Here is an 8,870-nt window from a genome sequence, read left to right on the forward strand (position 1 = left end):
GCATCGCCCCATGATCCCCTAGGTATCACTGATAGTTCCTGCAAGAACCAGTCGATTATGATTAACGTACAGTACGGTCCCTTCATCTCATATATCCCGATCGAATCTGCAACCATAGGTTCATCGAGGGTTGCACATTAATTCGATAACTATGTGATAACTATAATAGTGGCATCGCATGTACTAATTGAGAACTCCTTCTTTAACGTACATCTCATACTCTGGCCAGAGATTCCATACACTATTATTACATTAGATCACATAGGATTTCCACACCCGTAGGTGAGCGGTGAATCCCCGACTACAATGCACTGGCTCCTATATGTGTCGCAACTGTACCCAACCTCGCCACCTGATGACTCTCTTGGAGCCGGTAAACGAGTCAAAGCACAGCCCTAGCATATAGAGCCTCAGTGTTGTCCCGGGTCGTAAGGACTAATGGTATACAATCATAACCACGGACTTATCCTCTCGATGAATGATAACCACTTGGAAAGTCCGAGGGAGGGTTGTTCGGTATAATCATCATATGACTACCCATCTGCATGTTTGGACATCTCCATGCCCTTACCAAGAAACGCAGTACACAACATCACATATGCTAGTCTCGAGCTCAAGCGACCTTTATCCATGTTTTAGGCGGCTGAATCGACTAGGAACGAATTTAGAATATGCAGTGTTTACAAATGAGTTTCAACATCGAATTATGATTCATTTGTATTAAATCATAATCAAGGACTTTATCTATGCTGATTGCATGGGTATACAGATAAAGTATAACGAAACCATTAAAAGTTAAATTATATTAAAATAAATATTGTTTATTACAACTGAGTCAATAAAATCCCTAGCCAACCGTTGGCTTGCAGGGCATCTACTCTAACACATGTTAAGTCCGAATCACATGGAGATGTGAACCCATGGCTAGTTGTATCAAGGAGCCATTGAGGGCCACTCAAGTGCTAGCTTTCTAGATCCAGTTGAGAAGTTAAAATGGTTCAATGTGTTGAACGGCTTATAAATGAGTTTATAAGTGTAAGGAAAAATAGAAGAATGACTTCTATGAGAGAAATGTAACTTTTAATTTATGAATTTGTTCCTAAATCAAAAGTAGGCCAAGTGAATAATGTATTTGAAAATTGTGATTTTCATAAACATTATTATGGACTAAATTAAATTAATTCAAATGTTGAATTATTTAAACACTAGTTGGCCTAGTAGAGTCCAAATAATTAAATTAATTCAAGTGTTGAATTAATTAAATAACATTGGGCCTTGTAGAGCTCAATTGGAAATAAATTATTTAACTAGTGGACTTGAGCAAATTCAAGTAATGTTTAATTAGTCTAAAAATTTTTTGAGATAATTAAATTAAGTCCATGGGTTTTTAATTTGTTTAAAAACCATATAATATTTGCATGCATGGGAGGTGAAAGGTTGGGAGACTACTTTTTGAGTTATCAAGGCATGGCATGCAAAAAGTTATTCTACTTTTCCCACAACCAAGACAAGTCTCCCTTTCCCCTCATTCACAATGCAATGGTCCGAATTTTTGAGTTGTTCTCTCCTCCATTTTTCTCTCATTTTTCTTCTTCAAGTGTTGAGGAAATAAAATAATTCTCATTGAAAAATCCTCTTAGTTTTCTAGTGCAAATCAAGAGGGGATCTACCTAGTTGTTGGTGGGCTTAATAGTTGAGCAAGGAGTGCTCAAAGGAAGCTTGAAGATAGTTTCTACTATTGAAGAGCTAAGGTGTTTACACCTTAGTTGGAGCCATACATCAATCCTTGTGATTGATAGGTAAATTCTAAAGCACCCTATGTATGACATTATTTGGTGTTTGTTGTATTTGCTACACAATATCTCGTAGGTGGCCGAAATTTCTTGTAAAAAAATTCGATTTTTAAACTTCGTTGCGCTACCGGTCACCGTAACCGATCCCCTTTCAAACGCTACTTTCTGCAACCAAAACTCGCACTTACTGAACTTCGCAAATAACTTGCGACTCTGCAAAACCTGCAACACTGTCCTCAAAAGCTGGCTATGCTCCTCACGGCTCTTCGAGTATATGAGAATATCGTCAATAAAAACTATAACAAACTTGTCAAGGAAAGGCTGAAATACTCGGTTCATGATATCCATGAAAATTGCTAGAGAATTCGTCAATACAAAAGGCATTACTAAGAACTCGTAATGCCTATATTACGTCCTGAAGGCTGTCTTGTGAACATCTGCATCCTTAACCTTCAGCTGGTGATACCGTGATCGAAGATCTATCTTAGAGAACACTGTAGCTCCCTGCAACTGATCAAACAAGTCCTCGATTCTACGAAGTGGGTAATTATTCTTGATTGTTACCTTGTTCAACTCACGGTAATCGATGCAGAGTCTCATGCTTCCATCCTTATTTTTCACAACGAGTACTGGCGCGCCCCACGGTGAGAAACTTGGGCGAATGAATTCCTTGTCGAGAAGCTCCTGAATCTGCTGCTGGAGCTCTAAGATCTGAGTTGGAGCTAATCGGTACAGCGCCTTAGAGATTGGCACTGTGCCTGGCATGAGATCAATAGCAAACTCCACCTCTCTCTCTAGTGGAAGACCTGAAACATCGTCTGGGAAGACGTCTAGGAATTCACTGACTACTGGCACGTCGGATAAAGATGGAGTCGGCACATCAGGCGCTGAAATAATACTGGCCAAGAAGGCCTGACACCCCTTGGAAACCAGCCTCCTCGCCTGCATGCACGGAATCATGCGAGGGAAGCTTCTCCATCTGTCTGGCTCAAATAGAAACTGTTCCATGCCCAACGGCCTAACCAATACTGATCTTTTCTGGAAGTCAATCAGAACCCTGTTCTTTGTCAGCCAGTCCATTCCCAAAATAATGTCGAACTCTTGCATCGGCAATAGAGTCAAATCTGCATATACTAGATGGCCCTGCAATTCCAGATCGATATCTCTGATCACGCTAGTTGCTAACACCTCTTCCCCGGATGGGACTGTCACGAAAACTTTATGTCTAGGTCAATGGACTTGATGTCCAGATGATTAGCAAAAGTCTCCGAGATAAAGGAGTGAGTGGCTCCTGAATCTATCAGTGTCGTCGTGGTTAATTTCTTTATGAAAATATTCCCTGAGATGCGTTAGCACAACAAACTAACTTATATCCCAAAAATTCTACCATAAACCTCATGCAACAAAGACACCCACAATTCCAACTAAAACACTAGTATTCCCAATTAAAATTAAACATGAAAGGCAAAGAAATCAATACTGTACTAGATTAAATAAATTACCAGTCAAAAGGGTAGTGTTTGGATTCGCCTCTTGGGCATGCATGGCGAATACTCTCCTTTGGGTTGGCTGCTTCCAATGTGGGCACTCTTTCAACATGTGGTCCGTAGCTCCACATTTAAAACATTTCCGGATCCCCATAAGCACTGACCGAGATGCTGGCGATTGCATTTCTGACACACTGGAAAATTACCGGGCCTCTGAAGCGCCCCCTGCTGCTGGATAGGACCCTTGCCTTTCGGCGGTCCCTGATATGGTTTCTTTCTCAGTTGCCCCTAGTAAGATTTCTTGAACTGAGGCCTCTGATGCTGTTGCTGCTGCGGTGGAGCCTGATAGGGCCTCTTGCCCTGACTGTCTGCCTCAATGTCCCGCTGGTCTTGTTCTGCCGCCAAAGCCCTAGATACGGCGACTGCATAAGAAGTGGGGCCAGCTACCCTCACATCACGGCGCAAGATTGGCCGCAATCCATCCATGAAATGTCTCATCTTTGCCTAGACATCATTCGAAATGAGGGGTACGAAGTAACACCCCCTCTCAAACTTTCTGAAAAAGTCTGCCACGCTGCTGTCCCCCTTCCTCAGTGTCATAAATTCCCTGGTCAGGCGGGAGCGTACTTCCTCAGTGAAGTACTTGGCAAAGAACACTTCCTTGAATCCAGTCCAAGACAAAGTCTGCAAGTTCACTGCCACTGATGCGCTCTCCCACCACAATCTAGCGTCCCCAGTCAACAAGAAGGTGGCACATCTAACTCTATCTGCATCAGTCAGTTCCATAAAGTCGAATATTACCTCAATGGATTTGATCCATCCTTCAGCTATCATCGGGACAGTGGTACCCGAGAACTCCTTTGGACTCATCCTCCTAAACCTCTCATACACTGCTTTCGATTGGGGCCTCGCCCCTACACCCGCTGTTGTAGCCTGCTTCCCCGTAAATTGCGGAAAGAACTGCGTCATACCTGCAAGCATTTGTGCCTGCATGTCTGGAGGTGGGGGTGGAGGTCGAGGAGCGTCTCTCCTCTCCTCTCGAGCTTCTCTATCCTCGTCCCTTGCTTCACGGTCAACCGCACATCTAGGAGGCATATTGTTCCAATAATTTACCCAACACGTAAATCCAATATGCATGAACATGATATAAATGACATAAGATGCACTTACTACAACTTGAAAATATGCACATGCTGAAATCAGAACTTAATGCTTACTACATAACATAAATTTGAAACTTTAAAACTTACAGACTTGAGGTGTGACTTCGTGAGCTTCTTGCGACTGGCAGTAGGCATAACCCTTTACAAGAAAACCTGGCTCTGATACCAACTGTAATGAACTGTACTTTTGCTACTTAAAATTTGCAGAAAAATTTAAAATTTTCTTAAGTAAAAACATCCATACAGTCGTCAACTCATCGCTCCTAAAAATATCTTGGAAAGCATCCATCACAAATAAAATTTACTAACAAAATACTTGTTCCAAACATCCCTCACCAAAACATAAAATCAGATTATTTTAAACTTGCATAAAATATTAAAATAATGTTGGCGGTCCTCGGGTCTAGCCTCCCGCTCAGTCCAAGCCTGCACCTTGGTCCCCACCTCCTGTCTCCTCATAGACATCCTCACCTGCATCGGTCAAGTCTAGTGAGTCTAAAGACTCAACACGTATAAACTGGAAGTAACAAGTACTACATAATAAAACCGCATGCAACTTTAAAATAGAACATACATACTTGAAGCTTGGCTTTGAAATGAACTTGAACTTGCATACTTACATAGACGTGCCTTAACTTGAAAGCTTTCATAAACATGCTAGCATACTTGATCATATTTAAAAATACACGACTTTATTTTGCGTAGAGGCACGTTTCAAATCAAGTGACCCATACATAATAAACGCCTGATCAGACAAACCACAGTACTGGGCTGACAGGGACGTATCCACTGCCACATACATGAGATCCCCGTTCATGATTTAACGGGCTGGTTGGTCTCCGTTCATAATTTAACGCTTTCCAACCACGATCTAACCCGTTCATAATTTAACGGGGTGGAGAGGTCCTCGGCCACGTTCACCGACTTCCAAACCCATTCATAATTTGGTCACAAGATATTTAGCATACCTCAAAACTTAAAATATTTTCTTTTTGCACGTCAACATATTTACTTGGCGTTGAGGGATCCATTGGAATTCGATCGGGGTTGTTGCCGCAACATACTAACGTGACTTCATAAACTCAACGGGTGTAACTTAGACGTAACAATCAAGCTTACTCACGAGTTCATACATTTCCTTAGGGCGTTCTAAAATTCCGGTGACTCGACATTGTTAAACATTGCACTAAACCAAGACGTCAACCTCAAAGCATGCCATAATATTTCCCAAAAACTCAAGTACACAGACCCCGTGCCCAGGTCCGGCTCCGGGTCCGTGTAGGTGCGGTGGAATGACTCGAGAAGAAAAGGGGAGGCACGAACCCCATACTGAGGTCCGGTGGAGTTCCGTGTAGTTGCGCAAAAGTGAAGTTCGGGAAGAAGTGAGGACACAGACCCCGTGCTACGGTCCGTGTAAAGGTTGGTGGCTTCGCAAAAATGGCTACTCAAAGGGAACAAAGGCACGGACTCCGTGTCAGAGTCCGTGTATGGGTCTGTGTGGTCTCGATTTTTCTGAACCTGCGAGGAAACTTACACAATGTCTATTTGAAAGCGGACCGGTTACGGTGGCCGGAAGCGCAACGGAAGTCAAAAATTTAATTTTATGCAAGAATTTTCGGCCACCCTAGGTTTTGTGCAATATTTACAAAATAAAACACCATACATAGGATGTTTAGAAGTTTACCTATCAACCTCTTGAGGTTGATGATTGGCACCAACTTTGTTGTGAACAACAAAGCTCTTCAAAGGGAAGACAAGTCTACAAGCTCCTCCTCCAACACTTCAAAATCAAGCCCGCCACTTGCAAGGTAAACCCTTTCTTGTTTTGCACTAGAAAAACAAGAATATTTTTCAATGAAAAGGTTTTGTTTCTCCAACAATTTGAAGAACAAAAGGAGAGAAAAATTGAGAGAAAAATTGCTCAAGTGTTCGGCCAAGAGGGAGTGTGGGAGGGAAGGAGAATGAGTTAATTGCATGCCTTGGTTGTGAGAAAAGCAAAAAGCAAAAAGTGCATGCCTTGCATTATTTTAATAAAAAGTAATCTCCAACTCTTCACCTCCCATGCATGTATATAATATAGTTTTTTATCAAATAAAAAACCATGGACTAAATTCAATTATCTCAAATACATTTGAGATAAATTAAACATTACTTGAATTTACCCAAGTCACACTAGTTTAAATAATTATTTTAATTGAGCTCTACAAGACTTAATATTATTTAATTAATCCAACACTTGAATTAATTTAATTATTTAGGCTCTACTAGGCCCACTAGTATTTAATTAATTCAACACTTGAATTAATTTAATTTAGTCCATAATAATGTTTATGAAAATCACAATTTTCAAATACATTATTCACTTGGCCAAATTTTAATTTAGGAACACTTCCATAAATTAAAATTTATATTTATCTCATAGAAGTCATACTTCTATTTTTCTTTACGCTTATAAACACATTTATAAGCCGTTCAACACATTGAACTATTTTACTTCTCATCGGGATTTACAAAGCTAGTACTTGTGTGGCCCTCAATGGTTCATTGATACAACTAGCCGTGGGTTCACATTTCCATGTGATTCGGACTAAACATGTCCTTATTCGAGCATACCCCAATTGCTCCATTCTTATTTATCAACTCCATGATAATAAGAACGTCAGAACTCAAGTCTGATAATACCCAACCAATCACGTTAAACGCCTAGCAGCATCGCTTACGTGATTCCCTAGGTATCACATGATAGTGCCTGCAAGAACCATTCAATTATGGTTAGCGTACAGTACGGTCCCTTCAACTCATATATCCCGACCGATTTGACAACTATTGGTTTATCGAGAGTTGTCTATGAATCGATACTATGTGTCATGTTGTGGTTGCATTGATGGTGTAATCTATGAAACCCCTTTCATAATTACCACCATACTCTGATCAGAGATTTAAACCCACACATTCATGAAAAACACATAGGATATCCATACCCGTATGTAAGCGGTGAATCCCCGGCTACAATGCATCGACTCCTATATGTTTCGCCGTAACACCCAACCTTGCCACCTGATGACCCCACAAGAGTCGGTAAACAAGTTAAAGTGAAACGCTAGCACATAGAGTCTCAATGTTGTCCCGGGTCATAAGGACTAATGGTGTACAACCATAAACTAGGACGTTTCCCCTCGATAAGTGAGAACCACTTGGAAAGTCCTTTATAGAGGGTCGTTCAGTGCACTCTACCAGGAGCACCTATCTGCATGCTCGGACATCACAATGTCCCCTACCAATGAAACATGGTACTCACATCGCAGATATTAGTCTCTAACTCGAGCGGCCTATATCCTTCTTAGTGGCGGCTGAATCGACTAGGAACCGTTTAGAATATACAGTATTACAAATATAAGTTTCATGATACTCATCATATGAGCATCTCATATTCTTTCTACTATATGTATATTCAAGAACTTTATCTACGCAACTAGCATGTGTATAAAGATAAAGATGCGCCAAATTAATAAATTCAAATATTATTAAAATAAAGATCGTTTATACAAAGAGTTTCATCGTGAACAGTCGGCCAACACTTGGCTCGACGTGCACCTACTCTAACAATCTCCCACTTGCACTAGAGCCAACTACCCATATACTTCAGACCCATTGATTCGCGATGCTTCTCGAATGATGGTCCTGGTAAAGGCTTAGTTAGTGGATCAGCAACATTATCTGCGGAGCCGACTTTGTCAATCGTGACATCTCCTCTTTCCACGATCTCTCTGAGGATGTGGTACTTTCTCAATACGTGTTTGAACTTCTGATGAGACCTTGGCTCCTTCGCCTGAGCTATGGCTCCCGTGTTGTCGCACATCACCGGGATAGGAGCAACTCCATTTGGAATGATGCCCAACTCTTGGACGAAATTTCTAATCCAAACAGCCTCCTTTGCTGCAGCCGATGCAGCAATGTATTCTGCCTTAGTGGTGGAATCCGCAGTACTATCTTGCTTGGAACTCTTCCAAGAGACAGCACCACCATTGAGCATGAATATGAATCCGGAGGTTGACTTCGAGTTATCAACATCGCTTTGGAAGCTAGAGTCGGTATAGCCTTCTAATTTCAGTTCTCCACCCCCATAGTGAAAGGGATCGATTTAGGTGACCGAAATGCACAACGGAAGCTCAAAATATTTGGACTCTACTAGGCCCATTAGTGTTAAATTAATTCAACACTTGAATTAATTTAATTTAGTCCATAATAATGTTTATGAAAATCACAATTTTCAAATACATTATTCACTTGGCCAAATTTTAATTTAGGAACACTTCCATAAATTAAAATTTACATTTCTCTCATAGAAGTCATACTTCCATTTTTCTTTACACTTATAAACTCATTTATAAGTCGTTCAACACATTGAACTATTTTCTCCTTTATAG

The sequence above is a fragment of the Primulina eburnea genome, chromosome 12 (genome assembly GCF_022965805.1).
Source record: "Primulina eburnea isolate SZY01 chromosome 12, ASM2296580v1, whole genome shotgun sequence".
NCBI lineage: Eukaryota > Viridiplantae > Streptophyta > Magnoliopsida > Lamiales > Gesneriaceae > Primulina > Primulina eburnea.